Here is a 23987-nt window from a genome sequence, read left to right on the forward strand (position 1 = left end):
TCTTTACTTTGGTTAGGATAAATTAAATTAGGTAGTCTAATGTTTGAACTAAAATTGAGGTCTCCAACAAATAGCAACTCAATAACAGCATCGAATTCATTCAAATTTTTAAAGTCTGCGCCATAAAAAGTCATTTTAAAAACATTTGATGCACTCTCAATCCGATCACCCCATAAAGTTCAAGTTATTTTACGAAACCTATAGAAAATGTCCTGCGTTTCCAGACTAGTTAAATACTATGACTATGGTTTAACCAAGGAGTCATCATTTCGATTTTTAACTACAATGAACGGAAACTCTTTTTTTAAATTTTCGTTTAAACAGTTTTTCCTTTCTTTTGTTATCGCTCATATTTGAATTAATAGTCTAAAAATTAAATTAGTAATATATTTTTTATTTTAATTTTAAATAAATATTATAATCAGATATTATTTAAGTAAAATGAAAATGAAACTATAATATTAATACTTACATGCAACTTCACCTTTACTAGATAAATAAAATTTTATTTTATTTTGTAGACGTCAAATCTTAAATTAATTAAACAGAAAGGAAATTCCCATAAAACTTATGCCGTCTTTGTAATGACATCGTAAAAGGAAGTGTTTGTTTATAGGTGAAAAGTGAAAAAAAAAAAGTTTTATGAAGAAAAAATAAATCAAAAAATATTTTGGTAATAAAAGTTCAAAAAATAAGTGCATAAACAAGAATAAAGAATTTAAATAAATATTTAATTAATGAAATTGAAATAAAATAATCTAAAAAAATGTTTATAAATACAAATGAGTACTTTCAGAGTACAGGATTTGAAAAGAGTACGGTTTGTGAAAAAAGAGTACAAGACTCAGTAAATGAGTATAGTTGGTCACCTTAATAATTTCAATTTAGAGATTTTAATATATATTTATATTGGTTTTACTGGAACTAAAGTGTTATATGTTTTTAAAGAAGTGCAAATAACTAATCTAAATTAAAGGGAACTATCTTTAATTTAGATTAAGGAAGCTGTTATAAATAGTTATAGATATTTGTTAAAGATAGGTACTTTTAAAAACTAGTTTCCTATGTTAATAATATCTATATAATATTATTCCTATAAAATATTGTTATATAGCATTTATGGTACAAAAACCTTTTCTTATGTATTGAATTTTTTAAAGTTCATATTATTTAGTGTTATACTTGTATTGTATATAAAAGAAGCACTAAATAATATAAACTATAAAAAGTTCAGCTCATGAGAAAAGGATCTTAAAACATTGTAAATAAAGCAAACATAATTTACTAATAAGCCAAGTTTTATTTACAATTTTATTTAGACATTATTTTGAATTTGCGATTGACAGTGTATTTATTTGAGATTATTTATTTGTTTTTTACAATATATATATATATATATATATATATATATATATATATATATATATATATATATATATATATATATATATATATATATATATTGTTGTAAACCATAATAAAATAGTAAAACCATAATAATAGTATTGTTGTAAACCATAATTAAAAAGTCTTTCATGTATATTTTTGGCTTTTATCAAATATAAGAAAAAGGCTATATAAGAACTACAAACATCTATCGTATATAAATAGCGTAACAAATAAATAAGTATGTATAATAGATTATATATAAATAGCGTTACTAATAACTGTAATATTCAGAAGACGGGAAGTGACGTCATTAATATTATATTGCATTATTACTTAAATTATAACAGTCTTCTCCACATTAGGAAAGTTTTAGGGCGGAGAGTATAGACTTAACCTCTGATATTATACTAGGAAAGAAAGTAGTTGTCGAGATACTTTGGCCTCTTCGTAACGCGTCTTGTTCTTGAGGGTATGTTAGTAAGATTCTCGGGAGTAGTAACTTTCTGCATAGGCTGACTAGGTACCGCTGTTGTAGGTGACTGATTACAAGGGATACTATCTATAATTGAATTCTCAACTAATTGGCTTGAAGTTACTTCGTTGGTTTCGTTTAGTTCTTCTTGGTTTCTGTTTATTGAATTGCTGGTATTGTTGATCATCTGTTCAATGTTCAAATCACCGGATTGTTGTTGAACTGATTCTGTTGGGGGATTTAGGTCTTCTAGTGGGGCGAGGTCTTTTGTTGAAACAGTATCAATTTTTTCCATTTTGAAATTTTATTCGAGCGTAGTGGGGCGATATTGTTTCTAGTAGTTGAACTCTGTCAACGAGTGGAACTCCTTTCATTCGTACTTGACGTCTGTAAAGGATTGTGGAATCCTGTTCTGTTAAGAAGTTAGGTAAAACAGTGCCTATTATTGATGAGCGTTGAAAGTTCATCATCCTCTGATGGGGTGTTTTGTTAGTGACGGTACACAGAAGTCCTCTTATGGAGGACAAAGCCATTTGCAATACTATTTCCCATTTCTCTTTTCCTAGACTTAAGGTTTTCAGAGCTAGACTAACAGCTTTTAGTATTGTTCCGTTTATTCGTTCACACTGACCATTGCCTTGAGGATGGTAAGGAGTGGTTCTAGTTTTAATTACTCCGTTCTTTTCTAGAAAAACTTTAATTTTTAAGCTTTCGAACTGAGTTCCTCGATCTGTATGAATAGATGATGGTGCACCAAATAATGAAAAGAGGCTAAGAAGGTGTCGTATAACAGTTTCAGCTGATATGTCTTGACAGGGGAATGCAAATGGGTAGCGTGAGTACTCGTCAACCACCACGAGGATGTATCTGTTTGTTGTAGTGGATTGTAAAGGTCCAACAAAGTCCATCAATAAGCGTTCCCAAGGCCTTGTTGCCTGAATGAGACGACCTGTGGGTGGTTTATAAAAACGTGGTTTGAGTTCATTGCAAGTTGTACATTGGTTTGTTAATTGTTTGATTTCTGCGGTGGAGTATGGTAGATTTCTGGTTTTGCAGTAATGTATCATTCTTGTAACTCCGGGATGGCATAGCTGGGAATGGATACTGTAAAACGCTTTAGTGTTATTTACAATCGAGCAACATCTTGAAAGGGCATCTGCTACAATGTTTTGGTTCCCCGGCCTGTATGAGATTGTATAATTAATATCAGCTAATTCTAAACGCCATCGAGTTAATTTTTCATTTTTTATTTTTGTTGCATTCTGTTTATTGAAAATAAGGGAAATGGATCTTTGGTCGGTTATTATATTAATATATGGTACTGAGTTAATCAAATGCCTCCATCTTCTACAGCACTCCACTATGGCAGCCGCTTCTTTTTCAACTATCGCATGCTTCCTTTCGGCATTAGTTAATGTTCTTGAAAAGAAAGCAACTGGCCTGCCAAGTTGTAATAGCGTTCCTCCGAGTGCTGAGTCGGAGGCATCAGTTTCTATTGTTAATGAAACTTTTAAATTAGGGGAGGCTAGACAAGCTTCTACAAGTTTATTTTTGAGTATTTTTATTGCTTCTTTGGCATGTGGGGTTAAACCCTTTTTTGGAAAATTGTCTCTTGCTTGAGTAATTGGGAGAGTTAATGCTGTGCAATTGTGTATCCACTTAGCGTAATAAGCAAATAAACCTATCATTCGGTTTAGCTCTTTTAACGATCTTGGCTCAGGCATATTTATCAGTGCTTCGTATCTTTTTGGGTCTGGCTTTATAGTTCCATTTTCAATAATGTGGCATAAGAATTCGATATGAGTTTTTTTGAAGTTACTCTTTTCTTCGTTTATCTCAATGTTGGCGATTTTAGCTGCGTGTAGAAAGCGACTAAGATTTTTATCGTGCTCTTGGGCATCTTTTCCACCAATAATTATATCGTCGAGATAAGCGTATGTGTTTTCAAGTTTATTATCCTGAATGAATTCATCCATTACTCTTTGGAAGATTGGTACTGCATTTGTACATCCAAAGGGTAAGCGTTTGAACTCATATAATTTGCCATTAGCTTCAAATGCGGTTAGTTTGTAATCTTCAGGTCGTATTCTCACTTGATGATACGCCGATTTGAGATCAATTGTGCTAAAAATTTTATGGACTGCTATTTTAAGTATTAAGTCATCGATTCGTGGTGTAGGATATGAATCGAGCGGAGTGTGTAAATTAATTATATTCGAATAATCGATCACGAGGCGATTTTTATTTCCTGTTGATACTACAAAACATTGAGCTCGCCAAGGGCTGCGGCTTACTTGAATTATGTCTTTTTTTAGTAAGCGGTTTATTTTATCTGTTATGACGGAGATATTTTTGGGAATACGTCGTGAGGTTGTAGCTACTGGTTTTATTTTGTTAATATCGATTCCAGGAATTAAGGCGTATGTTGAACATTTCATGCTTTTTGTTGCTAAACAGAATTTTAGAGGCTCTTTGTTTCCTTTAAAATTAATGGTAATTGAGGAATGACATGTTAACACGTCCATTCCTATAATTACTGGTGCTACCAAGTCGTCCACAACGAGAAATTGTACTTTTAGTTTTTCTCTAGCCAATAATAATAAACCATGGAAGATACCTTTAACTTCTAATGTCGAGTTGTCTGCCAGTGATACCTTTGAGGTAGATTGAGTGTCGTATGAAAATTTCCATTGTCGAAGAAGTTTTGATGTAATAAAAGTTTTGTCGGACCCAGTATCTAACAGTGCATATGTTAGATTTTCGTTTATGGTGACGTTAATTAGTCTATCAGGTGAGTCAATTGCTGCTATGACCGTAGATATTATTGTGTTATCATCCTTTTCGTTATATTCTTTAACAACTGCTGCTTTGGTATAAGTTTTGTTTTCTTTCTTAGAAAGACAGACAGTTGCCCAGTGGCCCTTTCTATGACAATGTGTACATGTAGAGTTTCGTGCAGGGCATTTGATTTTTGAGTGTGGATCATTACCGCACCAAAAACAGGGAGATTCGGTAAGATTATGACTTGCTACAAAAGTTGGTAGCGTGGTAGTATCTGTTATGGTTGTTGTCAAATTAAGGGCATCTTCGGTGGCCAATTCCATCGTAAGAGCTGTTTTATAAAGTGACTCTAGATTGTCACCCGTAGCTTCAAGCTGTCGTTGACGAATAGAAGGTGAGCGGATACCAGCTATAAAAGCATCACATATTAGTAGGTTACTATGTTGATCTGCTGTTAGAGCTTCTGTTGGACATTTTCTGGAAAATTGTTTTAAGTTACTCATAAAGCTTTCAATCGATTCCCCTCCCTTTTGTTTAAAAGAGCGAAGTTTATGGCGCATCATGATCGCTGTCGATCGTTTTTGATACTTGTTATCAAGAATTTTGATTGCATCGTCGTATGATGTAACATCCTGAATTATCGTAAAAGCCTTCACTCCGCATAGAACGAATAAGACTTGAAGTTTACAGTCCTCTGGGATTGTGGCTTTATCTAGATAAATTGATAGCATTTTTTTCCAATATATATAGTCTTCTTCGTTTGGTTCGTCGCACAGTACTTTTTTGAATATTTTTGCATCCATACTGATTTATATTTATATATAATAAATTTTTATATTTGATAAAATTGTTGTAAACCATAATAAAATAGTAAAACCATAATAATAGTATTGTTGTAAACCATAATTAAAAAGTCTTTCATGTATATTTTTGGCTTTTATCAAATATAAGAAAAAGGCTATATAAGAACTACAAACATCTATCGTATATAAATAGCGTAACAAATAACCGTATGTATAATAGATTATATATAAATAGCGTTACTAATAACTGTAATATTCAGAAGACGGGAAGTGACGTCATTAATATTATATTGCATTATTACTTAAATTATAACATATATATATATATATATATATATATATATATATATATATATATCTATATATGTATATATATATATATATATATATATATCTATATTATAAAACTTACCTAAATTATGTGAAACTTTATACTTAACAAGGGTTTCTATCAAGTGAACTTGATATAGAACATAAGTTGCACATTCTAATACCTAGTGCGATACTATCTACTGTCTTTATATCAACTTACTGACTCAACTTCTTCTAACTTTCTCTCAAATATCCTTCATTCTTCTATCATTTACTCTTGGTCTGCGAAGAGGGTTATGATGCTCTTTAGTGAGCTGAATTCGTCTTCGTGGACCTTGGTATGTGGCCTCTATATAGCCACAAGCCGGAGGAGCATAAACCACATGCAAGATAAATACATGGAAAGAAGGTAAATATTAATTAAAATAGTATGTTAGATGTATTTTTATATTTTCCTTTTTTGTAGTGCAGTCTTTTTAAAAGACTCTCAAATACTATTCTTATTATCTGATCTATATTTAAATTATTTAAAATTGTGGTTTGACAAAGTTATCTGTAGAATAAAAAATTTTGATGTTTATTTTTGACAAAGTTATCTGTAGAATAGAAATTTTAATGATAGTTGTTAAATTATTATTTAATTATTTATTTTTATTTATTTTATTAATTTATATTATACTGATTAATTTTGATTGTTTGAACTTTTAAAATGAAACACTAATATTAAAAGTTTTCTTCAGGTTCATGCTTTGGTTCCGGTTTTAATCCAAACTTGAATTTTAAATGTAACTACATCTGAATCTTTCAGTCCTATGCTCGACAATTGGATAGATGTTTTCAAAGTTCCCTGGAAAAGCTGCCAGCTGAAATCATGGATTTACTCCATAAAAATGCTCCTCTCTTGCCAAAACACAAAAGTACAATGATCAGGGTTATTTGTGATGATAGTCTTTCACACTTGGTTATAAAACATCTATAAAAATCAATAGCTTTTTCATATTACCTGCAATGTATTCTAACTTTATCTACTTCTACTCTACATTTTCTTCTAAATCACTGCATCATGATTATCTGCAACTGTATGCTCTACTTGCTTGCTCTAAATATATTTTTTTGATATTTTCAATATTACTTTTTTTTTTTTTACTGTAATGATTTATTAATCTGATCTGATTATTATGTAGGTGTATAGCATAAATGAATCCTGAAAATTGAAATAAAATCGGGAAAAAAAGCGCTGAGAAACGAACTAGCGCTGTTTGATTGGACATCAATATATCAAATATGGTGGCCACAGTCCTGGAATGTCCTGGATTTTTACAAGTGTCCTGGAATGTCCTGGAAAATTAAATTTTTTATAAAAATGTCCTGAAATGTCCTGGAATTTTCTTTTTCTAAATCAAGTTAAAAATTACATTTTTTTTTTTGCATAAAAAGTTTTTTTATGCAAAAAAAAAATGTATATAAATGGTTTGAATTAAATTTTAAATTTCAATAGAGAATTATCTATGATTTATTATTTAATCAAAAGGTTTTCTTTATTTTTAACATATTGCTTAAATTACTTTGAATTTTTGTTTTATTTTATTCTTGTTTTGTTATATCTGAAATTGTGGAGTTTAAGTCTTGCGAATCAAATTATGATATTTAATTTTTCTAAGGTTTTAAATTACTTTTTATTATATAAATATGCAAATTTAATTTTAGAAAAAGTGTAAATAGTAAAAGTATAAATTACTATTTCATCTTTTAAATACATGGCTGCAAGCACCTAAGTATAAAAATTGTAATATGTATATATACAGCGGCTGAAATTAAAGAAAATATGAGGCGCAGGGCAACTTATGTATTAGAGGCCCCAATATATTAATTTACTTTTTTCCCCAATTAAATAAAAGTCCTTAAATATAGAAAAGAGGCTTTTAAGTTGTGTGATGCTCTTGGCAAATTGCTACTTATGCCCCCCTATTCTCAATTAGGCCCTGTGTATATGTGTGTGTGTGTATATATATATATATATATATATATATATATATATATATATATATATATATATATATACATATATATATATATATATATATATATATATGTCAAATTGGGTCAACTGCATGCGGGCCATTCCATTACGTGAATATTTTTCTCTCTAAACCAAGCTTTTGTAAGCTTTGTGTTATGGATAGCAGCATTGTCTTTTTAAAAAGTGAAACTTTCACCCATCAATTCTTCACCATGTTCAAGCAAACTAATTTGTAATAAATCAATGTAGTCCTGTGAATTCATTTTTGTTGAAATCCATGGCAATGGTTGTTTTCCAGCGAATGAAAAAGCTCCCCAAACCATAACAGTTCCACCACCAAAGTTACGACTCATTCGAGTTTCTTTTTCTTTTCAAAGATCGTGCCAGTAATATCAGGACCATCTAGATTGAACTTTTTTTAATCACTAAAGAGAACTTGATGCCATTCTTCCTGCGAAGACATGTGTTCTTTTGCAAATTGTAATCTAACTTCTTTATGACGAACAGTAGGTTTTGGTCTTGGTTTACGCTTTTCCGAACTGTGTTTGGATCTTCATGTAAGATTTTTTTCACACGTTGAACAGTTATAGGTAATTGTAAATCAACACGAATTTGAGATGTAATCATGTGCTGAGCAGCAGCACGATGTACAATAACTCGTTTAGTACGATTATCAATTTTACGTTTGACACCACTTTCCTTTTGTAGATCTTTTAATTTTCTTTGTAATTTACCGATTGCATAAGTCTGTATCTTTACAAGCTTTGATTACTGCTAATACTTCATTTGTTATACGCTTACCACGTCCCATTTCAAATTCAGGTATCAAAAACCAAATGTTAAAAACTTTATGAGCCATGATTTCACAGTCTTTGTTTCACTTACAAATAATAATAAAAAACCAAGTCACAAATGCGTATCACCAGATCAAAATATACAAGTAAACTGAAAATAATTATTGATGAGGCTAATTCTATTTGCTACTGCAAATATTAAGTACTATACATTTTCTGGTTTTATCAAACGTACCGTAATTTAATTATGCTATATTGTAATCTAAAAAGTTGTTGTTTGTAACAATAATTATATAAGTGTGGATACAAAAGATGCACCGCCCAAATTTGCTTAGAGATTTACAAAATATTGGATCAGTACATGGTGAGGCTAATTCTATTTTCTCCACTGTATATATATATATATATATATATATATATATATATATATATATATATATATATATATATATATATATATATATATATATATATATATATATATTATTATATTTAATGAAAAGATAATTGATAATATTCATTTATTAGGATATAAAATGTCCTGGAAAATGCAATAAAAAGTCCTGAAAATGTCCTGGAATTTAACTTTTAAAATATAGTGGCCACCATGATCAAAAGACGTTTTGTTTATATTTATTGTAAATATTATAATATATATATAATAAATATTATAATATAGTATAATTTGTCATAATAAAATATTATTTAATATATAAGGTACAATATATATATTAACTACTATAATATATTATAGTTTGTTTATATTTATTATAACTATTATTACTACAATAATTAATTCATCAGCATATGAGGAGTTCATCTGGAAAATGCGTCAAGTCTAAGTAAATTGAATTTAAGAAAATGAGTAAAAACTGAGCTACTCATAGTGTGCATCAACAGAAATTGATGCATTTTTTTTTCTATTTATAGGAAAAACTTTTAAGTGGTCTAAAATTTAAATTGAAAATAGATTTCAATCGATAGATTATGGAAATGAAATTAACTCATAAAATTTATTTTTGTGACTTAGCGCGTTTTGCATATTAGTCCGGTCAAAATAGTCGAAAAAATAGTGGTAGGTTTGCAATAACTCGCATAGAGCTGAAAAGCGGTACATACGTTGGGGACATTATAAAAAATAAAATATAAAAAGTCCCCACTGATTCCACATCTGAAAAAAAAAGTTATTCAGAGGAAAGTTTTTCGTTTTGCTAGCGCCATTTACCATCTATAAAAAAAAAGGCTTTTGCAGCTTTTTTCTGATTCTTGGATTAGAACAACAAAATATTGCTTAGTTATAGGGGGTTTAAATTTTTGTTTATCCGTTCTAAAATCAATTATATTTAATTAAAATTAGGTTCTTATAATTGTGATATGTTTAAAAAAATATTTACGAGTATTAATTTAGTATATTTTTAATTTAATAATTTTTTTTGATAAAACTTTTTTGTAAAGCCATTTTTATGAACCCAGTTATGAAAAATAAGATGATTAGTTAATACTAATCATCTTTTTCAAGATTTTTTAAACAAAATTTTTTTTATAAAACTAAGTTTTAAACGCTAAAAATATTTCATTACGTTACAGCCCCTTACAAACGGGGGGTCAGCAGGGGCATTTGTGATTCACATTAATTTTTCAAATATATAACGTTAATTATTAGAAAAAAGCAAGCGATTACAAATTAAAAAATAAAAGAAAAAAAGGATAGAAAGGACCTAATTTGTTATCCGTATTTTTGGCGTAAGTTCATTTGGCAAAAAAAATTTGGACCTACTACTATTTGACTTACCCAATAGTATTGCCCCCACCTTCCTTATATATTTTTTGTTCCTACGGGCCTGCGTTATACCAAATTAAGTTTGTCTTAAACGATATTTTGTCTGGCTTTTGCAGTTAAAACGTTAGGTTATTTCTCATAACGACTTGTGCTGATTAATACTTTTTTACAATTGTCACATTTACCTTTTATTTGAAGTAAACTTTTAAAAGTTTGTAACAATTCTTATTGATCGTGGAAAGAAGGATGATTGTCAGTTTTTATTGGAAGAGTTTAAAAGTATTTGCAAAATTCCAGATTTAGATAACAGAACAATTAAGATACAATTGAAATCAAGTATGGTAATAAAATTATTATCACTGAAAAACCGGGCAGATTAACTTTCATTTGTTTTTTCGACAACCTTTGTGATATTCTAAACCAAGATTAATATGAAAAAAAAAGCCAAAATAAAGAGGAAGAACAATTTCAAATCTTAAAAACTGCATCAGCAATCATTCGAAAGGACATCTAATCATTAGTCTTTGATAATACCAATTATTCCTCACCTAGTCAAATGTTCGAAGATATTACCAGAGATATTCCGGAGTCATCGACATTTTTTTTGGAGCAAGTAATTCTTAGAAATAAACGATCTAAATTAGTACATATAAAATTAGCGTGTACAGGTTTCAGCCACAGTATTACATTGCTGTTAGGTCTAGATTTTTCAAGTCAAAATTACTATTAGGTCTCTCAGTATTTTTTCATAGACGGTTTGGTTCAAAACGTCTTACACAAATCTTTTCTTCTTTTGGTTTATGTGCATCCTACAACGACACTGTGATGTATGAGGAATCGTCAATTCTTCATCATCCGCATTTTCTTATCAATCTTACCACCACAAACTGGCACACTTATTCACTATGTTGCAGATAACGCTGATATAAATCTAAAGATTTTAGACGGTAATAGCACGCTTCACATAAAGGGTATCATTCAATTTGTTACCTTGAAAATTTCATTTACACGAGAAGATCAGGTGCCACAAATAGATCTTGTTATTAATGATGAGATAGTTGCAGAGCTTAATATTACCGTTGAAAATATCATAAATAACATAATTTTATATAACGATATCGAAAGTGGTCACGATAATACAAAATGTGAAAGATTTCTTTATCAGTTCAATAAAAAACTAAAAGAATTTGAAAAACGAGGACCTACAGCAAAACCATGGATGCAATATTTTAATATGGTGTCGATTATAAAGAAGCTTATAAGAGCTGAATGCATGGTAGATTGGTAAGCTTATTTGAACAGCATCTTCGTGCTCATTATAGAGCTCCAAAAAAAAATTGTTTTTATAGACTAGTATAGGTATAAAAGTTTTGTAAAAAACACACGGAATAATAAAAGAATGCAACTATCTTGTCTTCTTCTTACACCTATTCCTGCAAGTCAGCACTTATATTGAGTATACTATCAAGTTCAAGTATGGATAAGGAACCAACAGCAGACTGGGTTTGAAAATTAGTAGGTGGGAGTGGGAGTCAATTCAAGCTTTACTCCCATTAGCTCCAGAAATATTTCTCAACACCATCTTTTGCAATTGCAAAAAGGGTTGCAGTACAAAATGTAATGCAAAAAAGTTGGGTTATTGTGTTCATCAATATGTATTAGTTGTCGAGGCCAGTCTTGCTCCAATTTTGAATCAATTTCAACAAATAACGATTTTGATGATATTAATGATGAGACAGCTTATATATCTTTTTAACATTTCCAGCTAGAAAAAGAAGAAGAAGATGAAAAAGAAGAAGAAAAAAGCGAAGAAGATATAATATACTAATATATATATATATAAATATATATATGTATATATATATATATATATATATATATATATATATATATATATATATATATATATATATATATATATATATATATATATATATATATATATAAAATAGTATATAGTAATAATACTAATACACATTATATAAAATATAATATACAGATTATGTTGAATAAGACTTCTTCAACTTTAAGTTTAACAATATCTCAGGAATCGTGATTCTTAGGAAAAAAAGAGAATTTTTGTAAATAATTTCATCTAAAACTATTGCTTGATAAATTTTTTTTTTGATTAAACTTATCGTTTACCGGAAAAATATGAAAAACCATTTTTTTTAACTTTTGACCTTGAATAACTTTTTTTGCAGATGCAGGATCGGTGGGGACTTTTGATTTTTTTTTTGTAATAATGTCCCCAAGGTCTGTACCAATTTTCAGCTCTATGCGAATTATTGTAAACTGAAATGTCTATTTTGACCGGACTATATATAGTCTAATATAGACCATATATGGTCTATATCAGCGTTGGCCAGAATTTTAAGACGCGAGAGCCGCATATAAATAATGACGTGTGCCGAAGAGCCGCAATAAATATGTTGCTATGCCAACTTCATCTTAAAAAAAATAATTAGCGAATGTAAATTGAGATTTTTTATACATCGATATTTTTATTTTTTAAATGGAAATTGAACTTTTATAAATTAACTTAGTATGTACACAATTTTTATTTAGTATTTAGTTTTTTTTACAATAAAGAAAGTAAAAGCTATTCTTTAAATGTAAACTTGGCTACATAAAATCTGATTCCTTTTTATTCATACTAGAAAACTATTTGTAGAAAAATTGAGAAAGCGTCTCTAAATCATAACTTTTTTTTTGAATTAACACAATTACTACAACCATAAATTTCCTTATACAAATAATTGTAAGCAAGATATAAAAATCTAAAGATAAAAAGGTTTCTTAGAGAAAAAAAATAATTTTAATGTATCTGAATTAATCTTGCTTTTATTCGAATTGAACTTGCTTAAAACCACTTAATAACATAAGTTACTAAAAACTGCTAAATATCAAATAAATAAACGACTACACAATAAAAAAAAAATTTCAATGAACTTCAATTAAGTTCAAATTACTTTTATTTTTACAATTAAAAAATATCTTTTCATCATTCAGCAAAAAATAGACATAACAGAGAGAATTCTTTTTATAACATCAATTATTTTTTGTAAAAGACCATAAGAAAATTCTTCTTGTATAATAACTTGCATAATTTATTATAAATTTATCAGGCACTAAGACAACACTACTGGTAAGTTTTTTAAAATCTGTTTTCAAGCTTGTAGTTGATATTCTAAGCAACTGTAACAAATGTTCACTAGTTAGATTGACGCGATACTTTGATTTAACAAACTTCATAGTCGAAAATAAAGATTCACATGTACAGTATTGGACAAAACATTTGCAACCAACATCGAACAATGCTAAAAAGTGTTCCTAATTTTACATGTCTTAAAAACGAAACGAACTATACTACCACAGCAAACAGTTCAGGAGTCTGGAGTCATAGTATGCCATGACATGAGCAATCAGCTGACAGGCAATAGCACACAGGGAGAATTTCGTTGACAAGTGCCATTTTGCAGCGGACAAAACAAGTGCAACTTTTTTGGTTTGTTATATTTTCATAAGTCTGGTCCGTGTCAACGTCACGGAAGTTTTTTAATAATTAAAGAAAGTATCCAGAAGCATGCAGAAGCTTCCAGAAGTTTCCAGAAGAAGCATCTGGAAGCATCCAGTAGCATCCAGAAATATCCAGAAACATTCAGAAGCATCCAGACGCATCCAGAAGCTTCCAGAAGCATCGAAAAGAAGCATCTAGAATCTTCCAGAACAGGTTCACACAGGTTCATTTTACTATATAAGACACATGTAAATTGACATGTAATTCAGTCAGTATATGGAAGTCAATCAGTCAGTATTATCAAGACAGTTTATCGAAACGAGTTTTATCAAATTGTTTTATCGAAGAACATCAATACAAGAAGTGAAATACAACAAGTGTTTCATTACATCAATACATTCCACATCCAACCAAGACGTTGTGTTCCACAGAGCATTATTGTATCATCCAAAGGTAAATGTAACACGGTAAGTCTTGAGAAGCGTGATTATTTATTTTTATTATTTTTATGACTTCAAGTGCAAAAATGGTTCCCGACAGTCTTGGATTGGAACTAAGAAACAAAATTATTGGCGATTACGTAAGTGGAATGTCACAAAAAAGTATTTGTAATAAATATCGCGTGAAAAAAAGGACCGTATCAAGACTATGTTCCAAATATCGTTCTACGGGGAAGTTGGCAGCAGATAACAAATGTGGAAGACCGCGTTCCACCACTTTTAGAGAGGATTCTATGATCGTCAGATCCGTCAAGAAGGATCCCTGGATATCATCAGTCGAGATACAAAAGCAATTAGAGCTGCCTGTATCGGGCCGAACAATCAGACGACGTGCTGTTGAAGCCGGATTGTTTTCTCGATGCCCTGCAAAGAAACCGCTGATTTTACTAAAAAACCAGAAGAAAAGACTCTTGTTTGCTACATCTCATATTGACTGGAATGTGCAGAAATGGCGATCTGTCCTGTTCAGTGATGAATCGAAGTTCAACATCATTAGGAGCGATGGCATTTGCCGTGTACGTGGACCGGCTAGAAAACGCCTCGATTTACGTTACTGCCATAAGACCGTGAAGCATGGTGGAGGCAATGTAATGGTCTTGGGGTGTATTTCTGCTAACGTTCTAGGTCCAATACATCGAAACGATGGAATAATGGACCGTTTCATGTATAAAAATATCCTGAAAGATGTTATGTTACCTCATGCTGAATGGAATATGCCAATAAAATGGGTTTTTCAGCAAGACAACGATCCGAAACACACTGCAAAAGTAGTCAAGCAGTGGTTTCAAGACAACCACCTACCGGTGATGGATTGGCCGCCTCAATCTCCGGATCTCAACCCTATCGAGAACCTGTGGGAGATCGTCAACCGCAGAATTAATCGTGAAGGTGTTCGTAATAAGGATCAACTGTTTGAAAAAATCCAAATAGCCTGGGCAGCGATTCCACAAAGTTTCATTGATCACCTGATCGAATCTACGCCTCAAAGTTACAAGGATGTGATCAACAACAAAGGGTTCGCCACGAAATAGTGATAAGGAAATACAGCTTGGTCAACATTTTGTCGAGTTGCACTTGTTTTGTCCAGAAGGAAATCAACTTTTTTTAATACTTTTGTTAAATTTATTTATTTTCGTGTACAAATAATGAACTTTGTGATGAATAAAACTTGAAGAACTTTGTCTCTAAACAGTTACATAGTTATTTCTCTAAATTGTAAAAATGCAGCACTTTTATATAAAGAAACTAAATTAGCGTTATTTGGTTGCACTTGTTTTGTCCGATACTGTATATGTTGAACCAAAAATTGAAATAAGTTTTGTACTAATCCTTTTTAGTTAAGGATACTTAACTTCAGGAACCATTTTCCAAAAATCTAATAAAGCTAGTGTTTTATGGAGCATTTGAAGATTTTGATCTTCTTGGAGATCTAATAATTCTATTTCAAATTGAGATGTTTCTTCAAGTATATTTTCTGTTTGGACAAACCTCACTAATAATATCAATTAAAAAAGGGTTTGCTAAAAATGCTAATGATGATTTAAGAGTATACAAATCTTTAAACCTGTTTTGAAAGTCTTCGAATAAATTCTGTAGTTCTTCCCGGTATGATTCAACCTTATGATCATAATACTGAATTGTAGGATTAGGATTATGAATCATTTTCTTCATTTGAGGAAAATGATTAAAAGTTTTTAAGGTAAGATCTTTCTGAAAAAGAGCAATTTCTTTTTTTTGAAAACTAAATATAGTCTGAGCAAGACAACATTTTGTAAATATTGCATTACATCAGTTAAAAATAAAAGATCTTGCAAAAAATTTACATCGTCAAAGATTTCAATAGCCTTCTGCTTTTCAAGCAAAAACATTTAATTGGTTCTAATAGTTCTACAAACCTATAAAGAACGTCACTACTTGAAAGCCACCTTGCAGCACAGTAAAAGGAAAAGTCACTTGGTCTTTTCAGCAAGATTCAATTCACTAATAAAATTTTTAAACTGTTCGTGATTTTTTCCATTAAATCGAATATAATTTACAATCTTCAGCACTGATTTAAAAGCAATTGAAAAATTAAAATTTTTTGTTTGCTAAATGCTCTTGATGAATCACACAATGAACTGAAATAAACTCTGGATACGTAGGATCATTATTTAGTAAACCCATAAGCCCAATTTATTTTCCAACCATTGTTGTTGCGCCATCTGTAGCAACACTAATAAGCTTATTCTTAGGAGCATTGGCTTTCACCAGAACAGTGTCAAGGGCTTCCTTTAAATCAATTCCACAAATTGTGTCAGATAACTTTACTAAATCTTGCAACTCTTCTTTCACAAGTACATCTGATGTTACATATCTAACAAATACTGCCATTTGAGGCAGTATTTGTTAGATATGTAACACCAATGCTGTTCAACTTCGACACCAATCTCAGATATTCTTCTTTCAGTTGTATGTCGAGAAACAGAAATATTTGAAATTAACCTTTGAACTTTGCTATTATTAGGATCAAAAACTGAGGTCACATCAAAAAGATTTTGTTTTACAAACTCTCCATCCGTGTAAGGATGTTTACTTTTTGCAACGTTCCAAGTTATAATAAAACTTGCTTCTGTTATAATATTTGATTCTTTGCTGGAAGATGAAATATTCATTTGTTGATTTTTAAATATTGTTTTAAGCAACTCAATTTTATTTTTTCTATGACATGAATTTATTGGGTATTCTTCAGAAAAAACACATATGCTTTGTTTCGTAGTGACGTTTAACATTACATATCATATTATGAGCTAGTTCAGTATTGCAAATTAAACACATAGGTTTATTTTCTTTTTGAATAAATATGTATTTTTCTGTCCAATTACCATGAAATGATCTGTTCTCATCTTAAATTTTTCTTTTCATTTTTTTTTTGGGAAGTGCTTTATTGTCACCTTTTGCTATATCCATTTTTCAAACAACAAGTCTCGGCTATGAATAATTCAAGTTTTTATTATCAGTAAATCAATATATCTTTTGAAAAGAGCCGCAATGACGTTTTAAGAGCCGTATGCGGCTCGCGAGCCGCTATTTGGCCATCCCTGGTCTATATGATTAAAATAGATTTTCTTTAAATGTTTTGTGTGTGGCTTAAGTACTCAGAACTACTGAGTTTTTTTATGTTGTATTTTTTACTGAGTTTTTTAATGATGTGTATTATATTATAATTTTTTATCATTTCACGAGTAGTTTCTTAATAGTTGAATTACATTTTTATAACAACATATAAATTCTATTCATTTATTTTTGATTTTCGCGTAAAAGTAAGATGAGTTAAGTATATATATAACTGTCTTAAGTATATATATAACTGTCTATTTGCTGAATTAACGGAAATCGTAAAATTTACGGAGAAAGTGCCGTCTCTTTGCTGCCTGACTTTCACCGCTAATTTGTACGGAAAAAATGAATTACGGAAACCGTCAATTTTACGGAGAAAGTTCTGTATCTTTTTTAACTGACTTATTCCGTTGAATTTTACGGAAATTAGAAACAACGGAAACCGTTAATTTTTACGGAGAAAGTGCTGTCACTTTGCTGCCAGACATTCTCCGTTGAATCTACGGCGAATTTTTTAACAGTGTGAAAAGTGAACAATATAATTCAAGATCTTTTACTGACATGCAAGAATATTTTTCACAGAAAAACAACACAACTCTTTTCAAAGCTAGATTCTGAAGATCTGGTTAGGTTCATGTCATCAAATTATATTATGTTTCCAATGATCTAGAATTAACTGAAGTTAGTAAGAACTTGCTAGAGCACTTACTTATATTGTTTGTAAGAGTTTGTTCGTTTTCTTATGCCTGAGACAGTACTGAAAAACATAAAATGAAAAAGAAAAGACTCGATTGAGTGGAAGAAAATGATATTTATTAGTTTGTTGAACATAAAAGGCTATTTTCATAGCCACATATATTTTTAAAACTAATGGCACTACTTAAACTCTGTTTAATAATATGGTTAAAATTCTTTATTTATTAAAAAAGTCTTTTGTTGTGACACATAGTTAGATTAATAAAAGTCGGTTTTAGGGTCAGCTGTTTGTATTATATAATAGTATGCTATACTATTTTATTTTTATTGTATTTGATTAAAAGTTGCATTTATTATTTGTATTTGATTGAATAGTATTTTTAGTTCATGTAAAGCTATTTCGTTTCGATTTTCAAACTTCCATTTTAAAAAACTAAGAATTCATATAAATTTTATTATTTATGCGTTTATAAAAACTTTTGTTTATTTTGAAGATAAAAAAAAAAAATTTAAATTTAAACTTGATAATTTAATAATAAAGAAAAATTAGTCAAAAATATTTGTATGAGCATTCAGCATGTTGTTATCATCATTTAGCTATTGTTTTCATTGGTTCCTCTGTTTGTTTGGAGCCTCAGAGTACCCACTTTTCACTTTCACCTCAATTCATATATATTAAAACTGAATCAAATAGATCAAATATAATTTTAAGAATTTATATTTGAAAAATTTCCTGTTTTACTGCTTTGATTGGTTCTTAAAGCTGCTTTGATTGAGACCATGGCCGACGACATGGGTTTTGAAGTGGAGGGGCACAATCGTCAATTTCTGAAAAAAGTCCTTATCGTTTAAAATTTTCTAAAAAAAAAGGGGGGGGGGGGGGAAAGGGAGGCACGTGCCATTCTAGCCCCCTCCCCCGATGTTGTCGGCTCTGGAGACTTAAACAAAACAACCCTCTCTTACTTATTACGGATTACTTATTACAAAATCTACTCCCCAGCATATAAGTTTTAAAACATTAAAACAAAACTACTTTAAATTAATTCAACATTTTTTAGTAACATAATAATTTTTTTTTTAAATTCGTGAAACTTAATGCTCATGTTAAAAAAAAAGAAATAGAAGAGTTTTAGAAGAGATTGAAAGACAAACCGTATACATTCTCGCTGTCTTTGAAACTCTTTCTATGCATTCATATATTTTGGGTAAACTCACATACCTGTGAAAAGGATGTTTATCAACTTTTCGAAATTTTTTCTAACCACCCAAACTTAACTTGACTCCTCTCCTCCCGTTTATTAATTTTTGATATCAACAAAAAGCATCTCAGAACTAATATAAAAAAAACTTTCATTGGCTTTAATAGTTTAAATTGGTTTTCATAGGCTTTAATAATTGTTGACCTAAATTTCGATTTGTCAAAATACCTAAAAATTTCGATTAGTCAAAAAATAGATTTTTTTTTATTTCTCATATTTTTATAGCAAAAAAAATAACAGCAATTAAAAAAAGGACATTTGACCGAAAGCCACACTAGATTTAAATTGTTTTATTCGTGTTCTGTAAAATTGTTGCTCATTCTTTTATTAATACCCCGCCCCCTGTTTATTAGATTTGGACTAAAACTCCCACCACCCTTTTTATTTCCATCCTTATTGTATTTAGCACGCGAGAGTATATTACTTTATGGAAGACCCTTTATTATACTAAAAAAATCCGATTATTCAGAGATATTTTTTGAAGAAAAAACACATTGCCTTTATGCAAATTTTTTATAGATACCATTATAAATAACGAATAATGCTTTTAAAGTTTTGTGATTATAAAAATAACTTTTTTATTTCATTTTTTTTATCATCAAATGTAAAATAGTAGCGCTCAATGTTGGTTTCTAATTTGAATGACTTTAACCTTTTTTTTTCTTTTTAGTAAAGGAATATTTTCAATACCCATAATATTACTGTCATTATATAGAACATTACCGAAATTGGACAAACAGAAAACTGTGACTTGATTGTATTGTCATTGAAGCCAAAATCTCTAATAGATGGATTATCTTTTCTGCGACCTATTGCGCGTTGCCTTCCAAAGTAGTTTTCAAGATACTTTGGCAGAACTATTCAGAGAAAACAAACTAAACACCATTTTCAAGTAAAAATTTTAAAACTTCTTTAAATTAATACAGTGCGTATTTTGCAAACCTTCATAAGTTTGTGAAGAAATAAACATTTTTGATTTTGACCTCTCTTCAACACTTCCTTCTTGCTGATATATAGATTCCTTTCACAATTTAAGTAAAGGAGGAAGTTATCTAACAAAGCAAATCTTGAATCGTCTAATGATTCATAAGGCTTTAAAAATGGCTTTTTCTTTTTTATATTCAACACTGTTTTTCACATTTAAGCAATCAAAAAACATATTCATCAGTAAACGAAGTTCTGCAGTTTCAGCTGCTTCTGGTGGTCCAAACATTTCCTACAGTTTCAATCAATACTTGGGATGCAAGATGTACTTTCATAAGAAAATATAGTGCTAAGTTTATATGATCACTTGTTAATTTAAGAACAAGTTTTAAACCTCTCTCTAAATCGGAGTTATAAAATTTGGAAATATGACTCCAAAGAAGAAAAAATCTACTATTTTACATACAGCGTGGTTTACATTCAGAACCAGAATTACATAAGCAATTTAAAGAAGTTTTGATTAGATGAGGTACATCTGCAAAGAAATAAATAAATCTACTATCATTACTAAAAAAGTTTTTAATGCAATATATAATGTTTTTCCTGAGTCACCATCATAATTCTTATGAGTTTTAAAGAAATTTTTATTTGTTGATGCACTCTCTGCAGTTGCAGCAATGACTTTTTAATTTACACTTTCAAAATAACGCACTGCTATAAATATTAGCATATGTTGTGATAATGTCACTCCAGTTGTGATAATGTCACTCCAGTTGTGATAATGTCACTCCAGTTGTGATAATGTCACTCCAGTTGTGATAATGTCACTCCAGTTGTGATAATGTCACTCCAGTTGTGATAATGTCACTCCAGTTGTGATAATGTCACTCCAGTTGTGATAATGTCACTCCAGTTGTGATAATGTCACTCCAGTTGTGATAATGTCACTCCAGTTGTGATAATGTCACTCCAGTTGTGATAATGTCACTCCAGTTGTGATAATATCACTCCAGTTGTGATAATGTCACTCCAGTTGTGATAATGTCACTCCAGTTGTGATAATGTCACTCCAGTTGTGATAATGTCACTCCAGTTGTGATAATGTCCAGTTGTGATAATGTCACTCCAGTTGTGATAATGTCACTCCAGTTGTGATAATGTCCAGTTGTGATAATGTCACTCCAGTTGTGATAATGTCACTCCAGTTGTGATAATGTCACTCCAGTTGTGATAATGTCCAGTTGTGATAATGTCACTCCAGTTGTGATAATGTCACTCCAGTTGTGATAATGTCCAGTTGTGATAATGTCACTCCAGTTGTGATAATGTCACTCCAGTTGTGATAATGTCACTCCAGTTGTGATAATGTCACTCCAGTTGTGATAATGTCACTCCAGTTGTGATAATGTCCAGTTGTGATAATGTCACTCCAGTTGTGATAATGTCACTCCAGTTGTGATAATGTCACTCCAGTTGTGGCAAATGTAGCTAGACTAAAAGAAAGTTGATTTACTACAATTTTAACGTTAAATACCAAGGTATAAGATGTTATCTCTCACACTTTTTTTAATGCTGCATAGTTAGTTTTAATATCTCCTGAATCTAAAAATCCAATTAACTCACTGGAGTATTTATCCCAAATTAAATTTTCTTAAACTTTCGTTTCATCAAATAGAATAGTAACAAATTGTTCAGAGCCGGAGAAATCAACTGTTTTATTTGCAAAATCATTTATGAATTGAAGATTAAAACCTCTTGAAGGACGCATATAGTTTATAAGAACAACCCAAAACTCCTATACAAAATTTGTATATGAGTTTTGTTCTAGTATTTTGATTTATATTATATATTTCTTATTTATATTTCTTTTTGATCTGCTCTTTTTGCTTTAGACATTTTAGCTTTCACTATTTATTAGAAAATTTTATTTTATTTTAGGCTCGTAATAACTTATTTAAAGTTTGGTTTTTTTCTATATAGCTGAACAGTTAATCTACGGTTTGTTGATAACCTAATCCAAATAAAATCACATTTGTATTACAAATACATTAATAAACATCTAAAAATTGAAGATAAAATCCGTTTTCTAAAAGATGCTTCAGGCAAAATTGAAACCTTTTCCGGTCTTAAAGAACTCTTGATCTTCTGAACTCTCTGTTTCAAATCTAAATTTACTTTTGAAAGCTCTGAATATTTTTTTTGGTTAAATAAATGTTAAATCTAAATGCTTTTATAATGACAACTCGGGCTTCTCTATCACAGACATTATTAAGGAACTTACCAATCTAAACTTTCATAAATCCTTAAGAACTAACAGTTTTCATCTTTTAATACTTAAAATATCTGCCAAAAGCTTCGCAATTCCGAAAAAAACTTCTATGAATCCTTTAACTCTTGGGTAGTACCCTCTCTCTGGAAATAAAGCAATGTTAGTCCGGTTTATGATGATAATTTTTTTTTTTTTTTTTTTTTTAATTATTAATGATAAAAATCTGCTCTCTAAAAATCTGCATGGCTTTCTTCGTTATAAATTATGCGCAACCAATCTAAAAACAACTTTTTATATTATCTTGTCTTCCTTAGCTTATCACCAGTCTCTTGATGTAGTCACTGTCAGCCCTAGCCTTCTTGCGGCCCTCGACCAAAGTTTTCTTGCAACGTTAAACTTTTTTAAAAATTAGAAGTATGAGATCATTTGCTCTTTTGCGCGGCGGTTATATTAAATTTAAATTAAATTTTTGGTTTATTTAAAGACTGCGAGGGAAAACTTTTGATCTTTTTTGTTCTGTCTATCAGTTAAATTCAGCGTTGCGTAATTTATGTACGATTCCTAAGGGGAATTAGGGGGAGGAGGGGTCTGCAAAAAGCGTTCCATAAAGTAATTGGAGAAGGAGATGTGATCAATTCTAAAAGTACGCATGCTCTAATAACAAAAATATTTCATAGTTTATACAACTTTTTCTAAATTGAAACTTTTAACTCATAAAGCAGGGGAGGGGGGAGGACCGGGAAAGGGTAGGTTGTATTTTAAAAGCGAACGTACTTTAAAGGGAAGAGGAAGGGGAGGTATCAAATTTCTAAACTTTCAATGTACTCACTTTAATGACCCTTACATGGAAAGTAATAACAAATTAAACTTAAAAATATTACATCCAAATGTGTTATTTTCAAACAACATAAAAAGGAAAATTTTACTTACATTATATATTTTTAAATTTACAGCGAAAACAATTGATAATTCGGCCCCAATCAATATGTCGCCCTCATGCTGCGCACCCGTTTTCCAAGACCCCAACTCCCACCCTAAAAGCTGGTGATAGATTAGTTTATTTTAATTTTACAATCGTCTCCTCAGTATTATTTTGTTCTAACTACAAGTTTTCATTTTTTTCAAAAACTTTTTATTAATTAAAAATGCATAAACCACTATTTCAACTTATCTATATATAAGATAAAACTGGTAAAGTAAGCAATATTGTAGTTAGAAAAAAGTCAAACTGAGAAAATCTCGTCGAAGCAGAGAAGATAATTGTCACTTAAACAAAAAACTTCAGTATTTTAATGCTTTTTTTTTCTCGGCGAATCAATGTTGTATTGTAAGTCGAGTGACTATTTATTTGAAATCATATGAAAAAGTTTAC

The sequence above is a fragment of the Hydra vulgaris genome, chromosome 02 (assembly GCF_038396675.1).
Source record: "Hydra vulgaris chromosome 02, alternate assembly HydraT2T_AEP".
NCBI classification, from domain to species: Eukaryota; Metazoa; Cnidaria; class Hydrozoa; order Anthoathecata; family Hydridae; genus Hydra; species Hydra vulgaris.